General features: G+C 46.0%; 2 non-coding genes across 2 annotated transcripts; one reads left to right on the forward strand and one right to left on the reverse strand.

Moving 5' to 3' along the window:
• Positions 1-640: 640 nt before the first annotated feature.
• On the reverse strand, positions 641-742 carry LOC120606890 (U6 spliceosomal RNA). The gene has a single exon (XR_005654016.1). It is a non-coding gene; the product is annotated as a U6 spliceosomal RNA (small nuclear RNA).
• Positions 743-15,600: 14,858 nt separating this feature from the next.
• On the forward strand, positions 15,601-15,719 carry LOC120606884 (5S ribosomal RNA). Its single transcript, XR_005654012.1, has one exon. It is a non-coding gene; the product is annotated as a 5S ribosomal RNA (ribosomal RNA).
• The last annotated feature ends 3,757 nt before the right edge of the window (positions 15,720-19,476 follow it).

The following is a 19,476-nucleotide window of genomic DNA, read 5'->3' on the forward strand; positions in this document are numbered from 1 at the left end:
ACTCACAATAATATTTTTAAGCTTCATCCATACTGCAACATGTATCAGAACTTCATTCCTTTTCTTTTTCTTTTCATCTTTTTTTTACTTTAAATTACATAGGATGTTGCCTACACTGATGAATCTGTATCTGACTAGCAGTGTTGATTGGAAGGTGGCAGCAAAGCCGCGTTTGGTTGACCCTTTCTTCCGAAAAGAAAAACTATTAACTGACATTTAATAGAATAATTTTTAAACGGCTCCTGTGTCAAAAAGGTGAAATGCTTTCTACACAAAAGACTGACTCAAATAAAAGGCTTCATGGTTCCAGTCAAAGGGGGTGGGGAAACAAAATGACAGAATATTGACGATAGCACTGCAAACAGGATCCTACATACACGACCATGCTGTACGAACAGATGCTCTGAGTTCTCGTCTTCCCACCCTTATGACGCATGTGCAGTCAGCCCTAATATCACTGTTAACCAGAACTTCATTCCTTTTGATGGCTGAATAATATTCCATTTTATGGATATACTCTAATGTGTTGATCCATTTGTCCACTGATAGACATTTGAGCTGTTTCTACCTTTTAAGCTATTGTAAATAGTGCTGCTAAGTAAGTTTGATTAATTAAGATACAATTGATGCATAACATTGTAAAAATGTGGAACGGTTCACGAATTTGTATGTCATCCTTGCATGGGGGCCGTTTAATATTCTGTTTTGTTCCAGTTTTCGTATGTGCTTTGCTGGAACAAGCATTAAAGAAGTTTTATTCTAAAAGAAAAATTTACATCACTACTGTAAGTAGGAAACCTATATTCTTCTACAAGATAATGAAATCGATACTTAACTATTAGGACTAAAAATTTCACCTGTGTAGCACATAAAATCACAATGTGCGCTATCAGATGCAGCAGTAAAAAGCTCGGGTGCCGGATGTGGTTGGCCTTGCGTCTGAATCCTGTGTGACTCTTTGCCATCGGTGTGACTCTTGGCACATGTCCTGTCTTTTCCCAGCCTCAGTTTCCTCATTTCTAAAATGACAATACTTAAATTGCTTCCTCCTGTGGTGGTCGTGAGAATTAGACTCACGAATAAAGTGCTCAGCACTCCGGCAGGCGCACGGTAAGTGCTCAGTACGTGAAAGCTGGTAGGTAGGACCCCGGGTCATGGCCACGACCACGGCCACAGTGCCAGCAGCTGACAAAGCAAAGATTTGCTACGTGCCAGGAACTGGGTGAAGGGCCTCACGTGCCTTATGTCATGTAATACCCATGATGTTCTATAAGGCAGATTATTTACCCCCAACATTTTATAGATCAAAAAACAGGCAAAGAGAGGTGGAGCCAGCAGTTGAAGGTCACACAGCAAAGACTTGAACTCTGGGGAAGTAAATGACAATCTTAGAAGCGACTGAAAGAGTCCATGGACCGTCAGGGATGTCCCGGATGAAGGTGATTAATTACAAAGTGGCCGCCTGGGCCCTTGAGGTCCAGGCCTGGCGACTGGCTGCAAACCTGACTGGTTCGTCCTCGCTAGAGTCTTCCCAGCGGCGTCCTCATGGAGTGGCTCTTTCTCAGGTCTGCCAAGAGGAGCCTCCCCGAGAGACCGCTCTTGGCCGTCACATCTTTCCTAGTTGACTTAACTCTTACGGTTAATGGGCTCACCTGCCCTCTCTGTACCCCACCATCCCCCTGTGTCCCTAAACTGCCCCTTTGCTCTGCAATCTTTCCCTTTCCACACTGCATCTGAGCCTTCGAGACTGTCTCGCAGCCTCTTACTAATTGTATACTCCTGGTGCAAAAATTAGCAAGTCTCAAGTTCACATGCATCTACTATACCTTTGTCAACGGGGATGTGTATGATGCAGGCCACATGGGGAACCCTGTTCCATTCAAGGGCGACACTAGCATCAAGGTCATATTAGTTTCCGGCACTGTCATAACAAATCGATACCAACTGAGGGGCTTAAAAGAGCAGGAGTTTATTCTCCTATAAATCTAGAGGCCAAAGTCCCTTGCGTCCCAAATCGAAGTGTCAGCAAGGCCACTCTCCCTCCAAGTCCCCAGGGAAGGGTTCTTCTCTGCCTCTTCCAGCTTCCGATGGTTCCAGGCGTTCCTTGGCTTGTGGCTGCACTGGTCCAATCTCCGGCTCCGTCTTCCCATGGCCTTCTCCCTGTATGCCTCTGTGTGTCCTTTTCCATCTCTTATGGGGACACTTGTCATTGGATTTAAGAAACACCCTAATCCAGTATGATCATCTCGATCCTTATTTTAATTACCTCTGCAAAGACCCTATTTCCTAGGTCACATTCCTAGACTCCAGCTGGACATGAATGTTTAGGGAACACTGTTCAACTCAGGACAGAGGTCTTCGAGTGGAAGGTGCCCGATATTCTTTGTAACAGGTGTGTTGTATATTTGAGCCCAATGGGTACTAACATAAAGGCGCTTAATTTTCCTCCAAAATCCAAAAGTTATCTTCTAAAAGTCTCTCTTTTCCAGCCCTTAGTGGCACCATATTAACAGATCCAGTCTGGGTCAGGTCAGTTTAAAACATCTACCTTGTTCCCCTCCACCCTCCCCAAATCGGCTTTGCCCCAGGGCCTAAGAAACCTGGCTTGGGCCTGGCCACCTCTCGTGCTTCTGGTTCCCAAAGTGCACCAAATAGGAGATTCCATGGGCGACCAAATTCGGCCAGTGCTGCATGACACCAAGTTACCCAGATGCCTTTACTTTAGACTCAGCGTGTGCCATCCATCCAAGAGCAGGTGGTGGCCAACCTTGTTCAGCCCGGGAAATGATTTTCCACACAACATCTCACCCCCGTGGTGTTCCCCAGGGCACACCGTGGGAAATCCCACGCTGTGTAAAATACTGCGAAATATATAGTATATCTACCGCTATTATGTATGCATTGCAATAGAAGATGAGTTTTTGAGTTAAATACACCAACTCTGGAACAATTTCGTGACTTATTCAGAAAATTGGCCTCCAGATCACTGTGGCCAAGACCCAACTTGGCTGGGAGACTGCAATCCCTCGGCAGAGCCACATGGACAGTTAAGCTGGCCAAATTCAATTCTGAGAGAGGATCAGAGACTAGAGCTGCTCTGATTTCCCTAAGCCCTGCTTCAGCAGCCAGGAGGGTGTAACTCTCATATTGAAAGGCAAGTACTTTCAAGGAAAATTTACACTATAGTGTAGTCCGATAATGTATGCAATTACGTTATGTAAATTCAACTACAGGGACTCAGCAGAACAGCAATAATAACAATGATAATATAATAATGAGAGAAAAGACAGAATAAATAAATGTTAAGTGCCAGGCGAAGCTTCACCTGCTGTTCTCCCGGTGTGAACCTGGACCCACTCAGTAGTCTCAGCCCTGAGCATGCGTCCAGTGCTTAAATATCTGTTGCTTTCATATGACACGGCCTCTAAAAGCTGGCCCACTCATTCACCTGGTGCTCAGCTGGATAACGGACAACCTTCTCGAACAGCGTAGAAAACCTAGGTGCCCTGAACCGACTGGGAGAAAGCACAGCAGCCTCCAGTGTAATCTTTCTGGGAACCTTCCAAGGTAATTTCTGACCGTAGTCCGTGTGTGTCATCCCCAGGAGATTAGAGCTGCATGGCCACATTGGATGTGACGGCACCGCGATCTCAAAGCTGAATAGGATCTGGCTTTGCCCGACTTGTTAAATACTTTCTGAAAGCGAGGACTAATGCTGCACTTGGGTTCATTAGGGGCCAGCAAGGTGATAAGATCTGAAGAAACCCAACATCAGTCGTGGAAAGGCACCGTCAACTTCCCCCTTTCACTGCCGTTCATCTGCTCTTTAAACGATGCAAGTTTGTAGTCACGGAATACCTAACTCGCTGCCAGAGCTCTGGCATCCTGCGGGGCCAATGTGTCGTATGGGGTGCGAGAAGCAGCAAGTTTCTACCACAGAGTCAGGCCCTCGGGCAGACACATCCTGAGACGAAGCATCTCAGCTTTCCCACCAGGAGTGCTCAGCTGCATGCGTTGCTGGCTGCGGGTGGTTCAGGTTAGTTATTTACTGCTGTCCTGTGTTAAGATTCCTGCCTCGGACGCACTGAAGGGACCGGGGAGGCAGTGACTTCGCTTGACTCAAATTGCAATCAGCCAGCCTCTTGGCTCTGTGTTTATCTACCCAGAACTATTTTTGGTGTGTGTTCATAGACAGCACACACCAAAGTATTTGGTATTTGAGATGCAGGCGTTAAGGATGATTAAAGTTAGCTGCTAATGAGGACGCCTAGAATAGATATATTGTGTGTGTGAGTGTGTGTGTGCGTGTGTTCGTGCGCGTGCTGCATGTGTGTGCTCTGCTGTGTGTCTGCAAAGCAGATGTCTACAAAGCTGCCCTCAGGTGACCTCGCCAATGTCTTGGATAGGCTAAGATGTCCATGGACAGAAGATGGAAATAGATGAAAACTGGCCTCTCTCAAAATACTGCCTTAGCAAACATCCCAACTCCTCCATCTATATTTTTCCTATTCTTCAAAGCCATGCCCATCTCACCCCTTCAAGGCACCTTGCTTGACCACCTTCTGAACTCCTAGACCACCAATAGCAAATCGATTCTACCTCCAGGACAAGGTCCAATCAAGGTGGCAGGGATTACCTGGAGCACCGTGTTGAGGAGGATGCTGAGAACTGCCTGGGCTGTGAATGATGCTGTGGTAGTTTCCTTGCGGGCTGTAATAAAGTACCACCATTTGGAGGGCTTAAAACAATGGAAGTTTATTCTCTCACGGTTCTAGAGGCCAGAAGTCTGAAATTAAGTTGTGGGCGGGACCAGAGGGCCATGCTCCTTCTGAAACCTCTAGAAGAGGGTACGTCCTTGCCTCTTCCAGCTTCTGGTGGCCCCAGTGTCCTTCAGCTTGTGGCTGTATCATTCTAATCTCTGTCTCCGTCTTCACTTGGTAATCTTCCCCGTGTCTGTGTTTTCACATGGCATTCCCTTCTGTGTGTGTGTCTGTGACCAAATCTCCCTCTCTTTATAAAGACACCAGTCACCAGATTAGAACCCATTCTAATGGCCTCATCTTAACTGGATTATGTCTGCAAAGGTCACATTCACAGGTACCAGGGATTAGGATTTGAACATATCTTTTTTTTGGGCGGGGAGGGGATGCAACTCAACTCATAACAGAAAGCAGGAGCAATTAGGGATGTTTCTCATGGATGAGGGAAGAGAAAGGGCCATTGATTTGACAAATCTGCCCTACAGCACTTACTTGTGGTATCGTTTAATTGGAAATGAGCACAGGCTGCCTGCCATGACTACTAATTATCTGTCTGTCTGTCTGTCTGTCTGTCTCTGTCTGTATCTATCTATCTATCTATCTATCTATCTATCTATCTATCTATCTATCTATCTATCTATTTATCTATCTATCTATCTATCAATGATCTATCATGCGTATCTACCCTACTGTCTAATCCAGGATCTGGATGAAGCAGTCACTTAATAAATTCTTGGTCAGTAATTAATTTTCATTTTTTGGACTCTGAAGTTAGGCTGGACAAAAAGGTCTCTTTCCGAAGCACTATTCCCTAAGGGCTTTTGAGGGTAAACTTGCCTTCATATGCCTGATAAAGCGTTGGGTGCCGGGGCTTGCTGGTCTACCCCCTGTCTCCTCAGCCGCTCCCTACATTCCACAGATCTTGTCTACCAAATCCTACATGTGTACCAGGGCGTCCCTTCTAATAGGCTGGCCCTGTAACTGTTTGGCGAGATAATAACATCAGGCTCATCCATCAAGCCCTCTTCTAAGTAGTTTGGTTTCCCTAATGGAATGCAGTGTCCGAAAGAAGAAAGGAAGCATCGTAATGTGGAGTTTTATGTCGGCTGGTTTCTAGCTGTGAGCTATGGACCTGAAATGATAGTTAAATCGATGGAGAGGCACTAAGCTATTGCCTCTGAATCTGGGTGTCTGTAAAACCCAGTTATCGACAACCCTGAGTGGATGCGTTGCAGGCTGGCTCTTCTAGCCTTGGCCGGACCTCTTTCTCCCTCGCTGTGGACGGGAGCAGCCCGGGAGAAATGGAACTAGGATGGCTAGCTGATGGTTTCCACAATCCGCGTGACGAACCGCCCCCGCCCCCAACAAGACTCTAGGTCAAGTGCTCTTCTCTGCTCTCGCGGACATAGCGGGGAGAAATTAGCTCTCGGTAGTATTCCCAATTATGGAGAAAAGCGATTCCTCCTTGGGTGGCTTTAATGTTTCTGGCAGTAGATCAAGAGGCAGGAAGCCTGTCTTCTCCCCAGCCTCTCTCGCCATCTCAAAGAGTGACCTTGGAGGTGACTTAATCTCTCAGCTTCTTTGCTGCCTCATCTATAATGATCCACCTTTTATCATTTCAGTCATGCTCTGAGATAAACGAGACGAGGCTCTACATCTGTTAGTCCCCCAGAAAGACTGAAGCCAGGTAGATGCAAAGGATCGCCATTTCTTTTTGTGTGTGTGTGTGTCATGCATTGCTAACCTGCAGGACTTTTTGAATAATGGCAAAAATGGATGGATTTATACAATCTTTTTTTCTTCCCTCAGAGCTTTAAGTCGTGGCAGGGGCACTGTATTATCGCTCACCTCTTTTATGGCGTGAACATCATGCCCATTTCTTACTCAGCAGACTGAGGGAGGCTGGCCTTGAAGTGAGCCTCGCCGATGGGCTGGAACTAATTCCTACTCCTATTCTAGTTCGGTGCTTCACCGCCAATGCCCAGACCCCTAGGGACTCTCGGGATATTGGCTCCCACACGATTATCAAGTCACATCCTAGCTGTTCTCCCGCCCTCCCTCCACTCCAGCTATGCTGACTGTCTTTTACTTTTTTATGAGCACCAAGTGCTTTCCAACCTCAAACTATGCACACCTGTTCTCCTCTGCGTGGGAGGCCCTTCCTGCATTTGTTTCCTATGGCCAACCCCTACCCATCTCTCGGGCCTCAGCTTCAATGTCACCTTTGCAGCGAAGTCTTCCATGACCCGCAGGCTTTATCAAGAGCCCCGATGCTATGCTCTCACAGGCACTGTGTTTTTCCTTTACAGAGCTTTCAACATTTGTACCTAAATAATTTTTAGTTTAATGTCTGTCTTCCACCATTAATGATGAGTACCTTGAGGGCAAAGATCTATTTGTCTTGTTTATTACTGTGACCCCAGCAATGAGCAGGCACCTAATAAAAAAAAGTGTAGAATGACTGGATGGAGGAAGGCTCGATGGATAGACAGGTGGATGAATAGATGTTGAATGGATGGATGGATGGATGGATGGGTGGAGAGATGGATGGACAGAATATGTATAAATATGACAATGATCTAAATCAGCAGTATTCATCATCAAGAGAAGGTTCTAAGAAAGTTTTGAGTTCCAAAAGCTCAGACCTCAGGGCTGCACACCTAGGATGCATGTCATCAGGGCTGTACTCTCTCTGACACTCTGGGTAAAACCCTTCTTTCCTGCTTCCTAGCATCTGTCGGTGGTGGTCAACCCTTGGCATTCCTTGGCGTGCAGCCACGTCACGCCAATCCCTGCCTCCACTGTCACGCAGCGTTCCCCCTCTGAGCCTCTGTCTTCATGCTGTTTTCCTTCTTCTACTCAGAACACCAGTCGTATTGGACTAAGGGTCCACCCTACTCCGATATGACCTCATTTTAACTAATTACACTTGCGACGACCTTGTTTCCAAACCGGGTCACATTCTGAGGTCTTGGGGGTGAGGCCTTCAACAGATCTTTTGGGGGGACTCAATTCAACCCATAACCATCTGTGACAGAGCAGCAACTCTCCCAGGTGTGTGTTCCACAGACATTCCCACCTCGGATGAGAGGGAGACGTGCATGAGGATGTCGGTGGCGGCCGGGTATGTCATGGCACTGAGCCAGAGATGACCTACCTGTCCAAGACTCGGGAAATGAATGAGCTGAATATGATACATGCAGATGATGGGGAAATATGCAGCAGGCAGAAATAATACACTAGATTTGCATATATCATTATGAATAGATCTTAAAAATATAGTGTGAAATGAAAAAAGTAGGAACTAGACTGAGATTTATAACACAATACCATTGACATAAATCTAAAATACACAACATTATATACGTTTCATAAGCACTGGAAAGTGGGTTGAAAGGATTTATTTTGAATACACTGGAGTTGCTGTCTGTGGGAGGCAGTGAGAAGTGGTAACAGTCGATGAAGGCAAAAAATAATACAAGAAGACACTAGAGGGGCCTTAAACAGACAAATGCTGAATGCGTGGTGCCTCAACTGAGAAGTGTGATTCTACGAATGTGTCCATCTGGGGTCCAAATTTTACAAAGAGGGAAGAAATCATGTAATGGATGAATTGGCGACAATTATGCCGAGGGCTCGGAGGAGTGCAGGGTCCTGCAAACCGGCACAGAGGGAGATGTGATCTACTGTGGAGCATCAGGGAAGACTGTGGAGAAAGCAGCGCTTCCGCTAAGTCCTGGGGAAGAACTGGAGTTGTGCTGGGAAGAGCAGGACAGAATGTTCCAGGCAGGACGCGGCGTACAGGAGCCCAAGGAAAACCGGCTCAGGTGCATCAGCCTCGGGGAAGGACACGGACCCTGTGCCATACATAGCTCTGCCCCCTCTATCACCTCTAAGGAAGAAGAGGAGACGGAACTGGCCATCAGTGTGTCACCTACTCAGAGGGCCACAGGGACCAGCTGGCAGAAATGAGTAAATGACCCAGATGCATATAAACACTTCCACAGAGAAGTACAGGTCTTCCTAGATTTCAAAACACGGGGCTCCTCATGCCTCTCTTTTCCTCATTTTAGATCTGGACACGTGATGCTGGGTTGGCTCTTTAAAAAAAAACAATGGTGGAGTAGGATGAGAAGTGGCAGCTGACTCCGGGTTGGGGAGATGATAGGGATGTGGGGGTATGTGGAGGACCAGGAGCGGGCAGCCCAGCTGAAGCGGGCAGCTGCCACTTACCATCAGACGATACCTGTCTCCTCCCTAGTGAAGTCCCAGTTTGAGAGATCTTTCCTTTTTCACGAGAAGACCGTTAACCTGGCTTTTTAGGTGAAATATTTTCATTTTACCTGTTACAATCTAATTTAACCATAATGAGATACCACTTTACATCCGCTAGGGTGGTTATAATAAAATAAATAAAACAGAAAGTAACAAGTGCTGGGGAGGATGTGGAAAAATTGGAACCCTCCTCAAACGTTGCCAGGAGGGATGCAAAATGCCTCGGCCGCTGTGGAAAAGTTTGATGGTCCCTTGAAAAGTTCTCACAGAATTACCATATGACCCAGCCATTCCATTTCCAGGTACATACTCAAAAGAACTAAGAGCAGGTGCTCAGACAAGCACATTTACACGCACATTCACAGCAGCATTATTCACAAATAGCCAAAAAGTGGAAACAAGTGTCCATCGACAGCTAAATGTGGGTCTATCCATACAATGGAATATTACTCAGCCATTAAAAGGAATGACGCACTGACTCATGCTACGACGTGGACGAACCTCAAAAAAATGATGCTAAGCAAAAGGAGTCAGGCATAAAAGGTCACATATTTTATGATCCCGTTTATATAACAGGTCCATAATAGGCAAATCCATAGTGACAGAAAGAGGCTCAGGGGTTGTCAGGGGCTGCAGGGAGGAGGGAGAACCGGATGGGCATGGGTGAAGAATGGGCATGGGGCTTCCTTTTGGGGCTATGGGAATGTTTGGGAACTAGAGAGAGATGGTGGTTGCACAAGATTGAGAATGTCCTAAATGCCACTGAACTGTTCACTTTAAGATGCTTACGTCATGTGAATCGCACCTCACTTTTTAAAAAATTGGAAAAATTGTAACTTAAATATCTCAGAAAAAAAATAAATAAATATAGTGGGCCAAATGAAACGAGCCTGTATGCTGAATCTGACCGAGGCCTTACGCCAGCCACATCTAAGTCTGGGGTGAGGCTCATAGCACCAGCACCCCCAGACAGTCCCATGCAGAGGTGTGGGGTTAGAATCCCCGCTTCATTGGGAAGGAAACTGAGGCTCTAAGAGGGACAGTGACTGGATCAGGGTCAAGTGCAGGAGCTGGGGCTGCGGCCAGAGTGTGGTCTCCAAGCAAACTGATCCCATGCTACTTGCGGCTGGAGCCAAGGCCTGTGAAAAGCACCAGAATGATGACAGCTATTAAAGCGGGGAGCAGGGGACAGGTAGGAGGTCTTGTCTGAGCTGGAAGTTCAGAGAAGAACTGGGCATTGAGATTCGCTTGGAACTGCCACCTCCTCCCTCACAAGGCCCAGAGGACACACTACGAATTTACCACCACGCATAAGGCTTGTGCTACGTACGTGTGAAAACAATAAAAGGAGCAAGTGTGAACGCCCAAGGGCTCGCTGTGTGCAGGGCGCATTCTCCGCGGGTCCCTCTCCCATGCGCAGTGACTCGAGGAGGCACGCGCAGAGCTGGCACGTCCCGCCCGCCCTTTACCCACAAATGCGATCACGCGCGGTTGGTCACAGGAAGAAAGAAATGCTCATTGAAAGGGCGTGGACGACGCCATCTGTCACGTCCCTGTGCGGACTTGCCACACAGGACGCGTGGAAATGGAATGCGTGGACCTGCTCTTCTGGGGTCTCCAGTCCGGGGAGCCCTTCCGAGAATGAGCAGCTCTAAGCATGACCGTGGGGCGGGGCTCTCAGCCTCGGCACCACGGACGTTTTGGGCTGGAGAATTATTCGTCCAGGGACAGGGCCTGTGCATTGTGGGATGTTTAGCGGCAACGAGATGTCCATGGACAGTTTTGCCTTGGCACTGACTTTAGCATCTAGTACCACCCCCGTCTGCGGCAACTTCACAGGTGGTATTATTTTCCCGTTCCACAGGTGAGAAAACGGAGGATCCCAGGGAGCGAGTTACTTGCCCAAGGTCTCAGAGCTACAAAGTGACCGAGAAGAGATCTGAGCCCGATCTGTTTTACTCGGAAACTCCTTCCTTTTTTTTCTCTTGCGATTCTGCTTCCCCACCTGCAAGCGGGGCCCACCCGAAACCGGCGTGCCAGAAAGTGGAGACCGCACGCACCCAGCAGTCGTCTGCCTGCTTCTTGCTTCTGGATGCGGCCACGGGTAAACTCAGATTCACAGAGACATTTATTGAGCTGTGTATTACTTAGGACTCTTCTGATTGCAAGAGACAGAACTATAACTCGGACTCGCTGAAACCAAAAGGGGAATGTACTGGCTCATAAAACTGGGAAGTTCAAGGGGGTGATGGCTTCAGACATGGCTGGATCAAAGGGCTCCAACGGTCAGGACGCGGTCACGCCATGTTTGTTTTCCTCTGTGTTGGCTTCGTTCTCAGACAGAGTCTCTCTGTCCTCTGTAAAAAGAGAGCCGGCCACCAGCAGCACCTCATTTAAAAGCTGACCTTTAGAAACCCAGCATCGAGATTTTTCTCCATCTCAATAGTTCAATCGCTATTGTCGGACTTGGCTCTGGCCGTCCCGCCTCGCGCACCCAGGAACTGATCACTAGGGCCAGGGGTGGGTGGGACGCCCCATGACCAGGTCTGGCTCCCTGCTCACCTGCGGTTAGAGATTGAGGTGATCCCCAAAGCTCACGGAGAGGAATAGGAAGAGAGAGCCGGCTGCTGTGTCCAGGAGGCCTTCACGGCACACCAAGAACTGGGAAGGGCTTGTTCCGATGTCCTTTAATCCTCGTGACAACCTTCTATCATTATTGCTATTTCACGGGTAAGGGACCGAGGCTCAGAGAGGCTCGACGTCGTGGCCGGCATCTCGCTTCCAGGTGAGGGAACAGCCCTCCTCACCCAGAGGCACCCTGCCCTTAGGTGGTGGAGCTAGGACTTGAGCCCAGAGCTGTGTGATGCGGAGCCCACAGCTTGTCCCCCTGTCCCACAGGAGCCCGTCCACGCTGGTGAGCGGCATGAAACCTCCTCGGTGCTTTGTTCCAGCCTCTGAACTTGCAAACCCAGTCAGCGAGTTCTTTATTTCCACAAATGATGCTATTAAACTAATGGCTTTGGGAACTACAGACTGGCCTTTGAGCAGTCACACGTCTCAAGCCTTCCCCACGTTCTGGCTCCCAGAGACAGACATCAGAAATTCTAGGGGCTGAGGCCCATGTGGAAAAGTTTACCGGCCGCCATTTTGTTTCAGGATGGCAAAAAGCACCACACACCTTGAACCCGAGCTCCTTGTGCAACGTCTAACCAAGAGTTAAAGGTGGCCGAGGTCAGTTATTTCCTAAAAAAAGCCCCTTGCAAAGGGTGGTGGCAGACCTCATCAGACAAAAAGCTGAGAAGCCAGGGTTGAAATAGAGGCCTCTCTCTGTTTGGTCAATAAGCAGCTGCGAAGGGTGCGTAGGACGGAGCTAAATTTATTTGTTCCTTTCTTTCTCGGAACAGCAGCACTGAGGCTCAGAACGCAGCTGTCTCACTGTCCCGTGAGCCTTCTGCAGGCACCAGCATGCAAAGAGGTTGGCTCTCCATGACATGGATTCCTTTCCGGTTTGTTCCTTTCCCGCTGCGGGCAGGCCTTCCAGCGCCTGTCTGTGCTTAGGTGCTAGAATCCTGCGCCAGTGGGTAGAAGTTTGGAGCTGCCTCCCAGACCCAGGGTGAAATCATCCCCTTTGAAAAACAGACAAGTTGCAGAATGCAGATACCCCTGCCTGCTGAAGACAACTTGCGGCCACACCCTGGAAAACCACAGAAGTCCAAAGCCTCTGCTCACCTGCTCAGACCTGTGCAGGGAAACCCAACCGTGTGTGTGTGTGGAGAGGGAGCACCTTGGAGGAACCTTCAGATGAAAATTCCAGGTAGCAGTTTGGCAGAGTCCTTCCCGGAATCCGACTGGTTTTTGGAAAGCCTAGCCGAGGGCCACCGGCGGCCAGGCCTGGAGCGTGCTGGTCAAGGTGGTTTCTCAGAAGTGCTTTGTGAGCCTTTCAGAAGGTACCTACGGGTGGGGAAGTGAAAGGAGGAGGGGACCGCGGAAGAAACTGCTTCTTTATTTCTAGCCTCGCTCGCTCGGCTCGCACGGCTCCTTGACGGTTATTGCTACAGTTTTGCTGAGTCAGAAGCATCCCCCAGCTGCTCACCGGAAACACAGCTGTTAGGCGAAAATAACCACAGAACCAAGCATCGTGCACCTTCCAGAAAAGAGGGCAGAAAACCTCAAAACGAGAGAAAAATACAAAACAAAGACACACTGTCAAAAAGCCTCCGCGGCTTGCTCACTTATTCAAGCACACGGCTTCCCCACCCTCATCGCCCACGGCTCCACGATGGAGCAAAGTTTGACTGTTTTTCCACTGTAGAGGTTTGAATAGTATACCGCCCCCCCAACCCAAAAAAGAAAAAAAGAAAAAAAGAAAAAAAAAGATATGTCCTACACTCTAGAACCTGTAAATGTGACCTTATTTGGAAAAAGGGTCTTTGCAGATGTAATGAATCTAAGGAACTCAAAGTGAAATCAACCTATACTACCAGGGGGGGCCCTAAATCCAATGACTGGTGTCTTTTTTTTTTTCTTTTTAAACAAATAGGATTTTATTTTTTTCACATAACAAGAAGGCCAGAGGGGTTAGCAGTTGCTAGCTTCACTTTGGCATCTTGAAGACACAGGGCAGATGTTATCTTCTCCTTTTCCCCATGGTCTCAAGAGGCTGCTGCATCTCCAACCATCACGTCTGCATTCAAGGCAGAAGGAGCTATGCCAGAACCGTCTGTAATTTTTTTCGAAATATAAAGGGCCTCAGGAAAAAAAAAAATATTATTCTCATGGAATTTAAAGTTCTGATTCTTGGCCTCCAGGAGGCAAAAGTGGGAGAGGGGCAGGAGATCAGACACACAGAAGAGAACACACAGAGACACACAGAGGGGAAGGCCAGGTGAAGGCAGAGGCAGAGAACAGAGTTATGCAGTTACAAGCCAACGAATACCGAGGAGGCTTGGCAGCCATACGAAATGGATAGAGCCACCTATGGCTTCCATTTGCGGGGTTCCCTCCCCAGCCACCCATTTCCCCTCGTTCTGACTGAAAATTTTCATGGCATCTTGGTTGCAAGATGTCTTACGGGGACACGGAAGTTCCATTTCCTCTGGGCTTCCTAATTATCAGGAAGCAGGGGGGAGTGCCCGAGGACGCCGGGTGACTAGGGAGGAGCTAGCTCTAGAAAAGACTGCCACAGACCAGGTGTGTGACCTCATTAACCAGCCACTATCTACTGAGCTAGCTGAGCCTAGTGATCAGAAAACAGGCTCTGGGTTTGAATACTGGCTCTGTCACTCTCTGGCTGTGTGGCCTGGAATGAGACATTTAACCTCTCTGGGTCTCAGCTTCCTCATCTATATAATGGGGAGACGACTCATTGTACACTGTGGACCCATCTGTACGATGGGAGATGATCTGAAAATCATCCTGCTATGAAACATATAGAGAAAAGAATGATTATTCTTAATGCGTTACAGAGTTTCTAAGGAATTCAGGGCAATTCCCGGAGGCCAAAAACAAGGGAAGAAAACCCCAAGCTGACGTGCTGACGGCGGAGGAGCCTGGGGACAGGAGACAGCACGTTGGGTCACGCAAGGCTGGGAACTGGAAAACCAGTATAAAGCTGGGTCTTCCATGAGCTTAGCGCTTCCATGAGCTTCGCCCCAGTACAGGTGGAAAGATTAAGCCACTTAGCACATGCAGAGCTGGACCTGGATGAGGCTGTACTTGGTAGATCTTATTGTCCAGTACTTTATAGAAGCGTCGATAGTGTCTATTGTTTTTGGCTATTCGGCATCTATGACACCATCTTTTGATGACGGCATCCCAGTTTACCTTCAGGAAACCATCTCTCTTCCATCCGCTTGACCCAGAAGAGGATGTACAAACCAGACATGGCCCATCAGAATCAGGGATTTATTCAGGGGTGGGTGTGGGGTTTAAAGTGGATTAAGCAGAGTGAATAGTTGCCGAATCTATTGGGAGAGAGAAATTTGCTTTCTCTTGGTTCTACTACCTAAGTGGGATATGAGCCTGGAGCTGCTGGAAGTTCTCTCAGCCACTACCTTGGGAGAGACTGCCTGAAGGTGAGGCCAAAACCAAGGAAAGCAGAGATGAGAGACAGAGAGAGAGAGAGATTCGTGATGACGCTGTTTGAGTTCCTGGAGCTGACAGTGCCTGAAACCATCAGTACCTCCAAACTTCCCAGGTCTGTGAAACAATAAATATTCTTCACGTTTCAGATAATTTGAGTTGATCACTTAGGAACAAAGGTATCACAACTCCCACAATATAGTCTCTGATAATCTCAGCAATTCAAGGAGGTGGGCATCTTATCATTCCCATTTTATGAGAAGAAACTGAGGCTTAGAGACATTCAGTCACTTGATCAGAATCACCATGCTAGTAAGTGGCAGGGCTGCGATCTGATCTACTTAGACCCAAGAAGGCAAGTGGTGATGTGGTTAATGCACCTAGGTTTGGGTCATGCCTTGGGAAAGTCACATAAATCCCTAGGCTCTGTGTGGCTCATCTATAAGAGGTGGAATATTTTTAAGCTTTTAAAAGTATCTATATGGTCTACGGCCATGCCACCCTGAACAAGCCCGATCTCGTCTGATCTCGGAAGTTAAGCAGGGTCGGACCTGGTTAGTACTTGGATGGGAGACCACTTAGGAAGACCAGGTGCTGGAGGCATAAAAAATAAGAAATAGGGGTTTGTAAACTGACAAGGTCCTTGCAATCTGTGAGGTCAACCAAGGATTATTGCCTCACCTAAAAAAAAATATATATATATTATATATATATATATATATAATGTACAAAGCCATTACATATATGTTCAGAAATTTAAAGGAAAACACAAGCACAATGAGAAGTGGAACATATATTTTTTTTTTGCATTACTCTGTAATGTAAAAAATATATATATATATATTATATATATATATATAATATATATATATATATTATATATATATAATGTACAAAGGTTACTGTGACAGTTAACCATATATTTTCAGTCATACTTGCTTCAGAGATGAGATGATTTCTGAAAAGCCAAACAGATTCTGTCTCTATATCTTAACCCTGGATTCCAAAATGCCAAGACAGTCTGACTCTGGATAACAGGAATTAACAAACGAGAATACAAAAGTCTTTTATATTGATTAATATATTTACAATTTCTGGCATTCTTTCTTCCTTGTATAGATCTGAGTTTGCTGGTATCATTTTTATTCAGCCTGAAAAAAACTTCTTTTAATATTTCTCATAGTGCAACTCTACTGATAAATCTTACCACCTTTGTTTGTCTAAAAAACATTCTTATTTCACCTTCATAGTTTAAGGATATTTTCACTGGGTATAGACTCTTGGTTGATAGTTGTTGTTGTTGTTGTTGTTAAGGATATTTTCACTGGGTATAGACTCTTGGTTGATAGTTGTTGTTGTTGTTGTTGTTGTTGTTGTTGTTGGTTTGTTTTGGTTTGTTTTTTAATTCAACACATTAAGAATGTCATTCCATTGTCTTATGGTTTCCATTGTTTTTAAGAGGAAATCAGTGATATTTCTTATCTTTGTTCACTATATGTAATATGTCTTATCTTGGCTGCTTTTCAGATTTTCTCTTTATTGCTGATTTTAAGTAATTGGATTATGATGTGCCTTCATGTTGTTTTCTTTGTGTTTATCCTGCCTGGAATTATCCTGCCTTGGATCTGTAGCTTTATTTTATTTTATTATTTTATTTTATTTTATTTTATTTTATTATTTTATTATTTTATTTTATTTTATTTTATTTTATTTTTTATCAGTTTTGAAACATCTTCAGCCATTATCATTTCATATATTTTCTTTCTCCTTCCTTTCCTACTGGGATTCCAATTACATGTATGGTCAACCATCTAATACTGTTTCAGAGAGCCCTGGTGCTGTGGTCATTTCTTTCTCTAATTTTTTTTCTCCTTGTGCTGCAGCTTGAATAGCTTCTATTATTATGTCATTATGTGTACTAATTTTTTGCTCCTGCACTCTTTAATATGCTGTTAAACCTCTCCAGTGAAATTTCCATTTTAGATATTGTATTTTTTCTCTCTAAATTGTCATTTGGTTCTTTAAAAAATATATATGTTCCACTTCTCATTATGCTTGTGTTTTCCTTTAAATTTCTGAACATATATGTAATGGCTGTTTTAAAGTCCTTGTCTGTTAATTATATCATCTTTGTCATTTTGGGTCTGTTTATATTGACTGATATTTCTCCTTGTAATGGGTCATATTTTCCCACTTTAGGTGTCTAGTAATTTTTTATTTGATCCTAGACATTATTAATGTTATGTGGTTGAATGTCTGGATTCTGTTGTTTTCCTCTGAAGTCCATTTGTCGGGCAGTCAAGTTACTTACCGGTCAGCCTGATTTTTTGAAGCTTTTAAAAAAGTTTTGTTAGGGTTGATCTGGAGGAGCCTTTCTTCCAAGGCTGGTTTAGCCCCACTACTAAGGTGTGACTTCACTGTGGTCTCTTAATGAATGCCTTGGATGTTCGACAAGTTATTCCCGTTCTGGCTTGCTGACCCCTAAATGTCCCCAGTCACGTGAGTGCTCCGGAAGTTATTCAGCTTATACCCCCGCCCCTCCACCCCTGCCCCAGTAGTTGCTCTTTGCCATCCTTCTAGCATTTTACCCAATGTCTGAGCAATTTAGTCTTCAGCCAATGACTCATGGGGCTCCCTATACAGATTCCTGGCACTGGTTATCTATGTAGCGCTTTCCTCTCTGGAACTTTGTTTGACCGATTATAGCCTCTTCAATCTCCACATACGATCCTCTGTGTCTTTTCGACTCAGAGAGGCCTCTGTGTTTTGCTTGGGATTCTCCTCTCTGAGTTGCAAGTGCAAAATGACTTACGGGCAGAAAGCCAAGGTGATCACAGGGCTCACTTCCTTTGCCTCCCTCCTTTCAGGACTCACAGTTCTGCGCTGCCTGTTGCCCAATGTCTGAAAACAGTTGTTTCATATGTTTTGTCCAGCTTTCTAGTTGTGTGGAAAACAAGTCTGGTACCCGTTGCTTCATTACAGCCAGAGGGAGAAGTAGACTCTAACTAATTCAAATGAAAAAAAAAAAATGTATCGGAAGGTCCTAGGGGAATTCACAGAATATAAGTAACAGCCAGAGAACAGTCCTCAGAAGAGACAGAGACCAGAGCAGCTCTGGAGACCAGGACAACTAAGAGTCCATCTCTTTAGGGCACAGACACCTGGGTGAATGAGTTCCAACCTGATACAGTCCTTCAAGACTCACATTGCTGGGTGAATACGTCTGGCCTAGCCACAATCGAGTGCTTACTCCTTGGCCAGAGAAGGGCAAGCTGCTCTGATTAATGATACTACCAAGAGGATCTCCAACAGGGGAGGATAGATTGCCAAAACAAAACTGGGCTGCTCTTTCCAGAAGAGGGGAAAATCGCTGCTATGCAGACAAAGACAACAGACACATTACACAAGGTTTACTAGAGAACAAAATCTTCGAGTGGGACTGGCTTTTAACCTCAGAGCCCTGGCGTTTCTTTTTGCTCTTTAAGCACTAGACTGCAGAGCTGTTCTTTTTCCTGACTTCTCTGCAACACGGACTTTGCAACGCGGACTTTCCCCAAGACAATCCCCCTATAGGCAGCACGTAGATCGTATAAACTTTGCACCGGGCCAGAAACACCAGTTTAGGACTCACTGGGAACAGATTCTCTGAGTCTGCCAATGTTCAAGGAAGACTTCCAGAGAATAAAACTCGCTTGGGGGTGAAAGGCAAGCTTGAACCTGTGTCTTGGGAACAGAGCAAGAAATGAAACATGTCTATTCCTCCTCTCTACTCATAACCACCTGGAGCTGGAAGCTCCTTGCCACAGAGAGAATGTTTTGTATTTTAAGAGTGAGTATGAAGTGGCTGCGGGCTAGTTTATCAAGCAGCTTAATTCAACCAAATCTATAGACAAATGCCCCGACAGGTAAGGGAACCATATGTTCTCTGCTTAGATTATTCTGAAAAAAATTCCACTGCCCCTATTCTGCCTACAGGATAATCAGATACGTGTGTGTGAGAGAGAAACATCTACACAACTCATCACCTGAGGTCCACAAACATGACTTACTTTTATAATGAGACCCATTTCAGAGATGGAAAATCTGATGTACAGTATGTGGAACTGTGAGTCAGTGATAAAAACAAGAATCGAGTTAATGACTGCAGGATAAAGCTCTCCTGATGTGCCTTGAGGATAATTTTGAAAGCAAGAGAGAGAAAGGGGAGGGAGAAGACAGAGGAGAAGAGTAAAAGAAAAAAAGAAAAACGCATCTTGAAAGGTGCCCAGGTTTTTGGAGACTTAGGATGTTGAGAGATGCTGTCTGTACACAGTCAAGATTTAAATTGAAATCACCGTCAAGTCAAAGCACATATCATGGT

The sequence above is a fragment of the Pteropus medius genome, unplaced genomic scaffold (genome assembly GCF_902729225.1).
Source record: "Pteropus medius unplaced genomic scaffold, Ma_sr-lr_union100, whole genome shotgun sequence".
Taxonomy (NCBI): Eukaryota; Metazoa; Chordata; class Mammalia; order Chiroptera; family Pteropodidae; genus Pteropus; species Pteropus medius.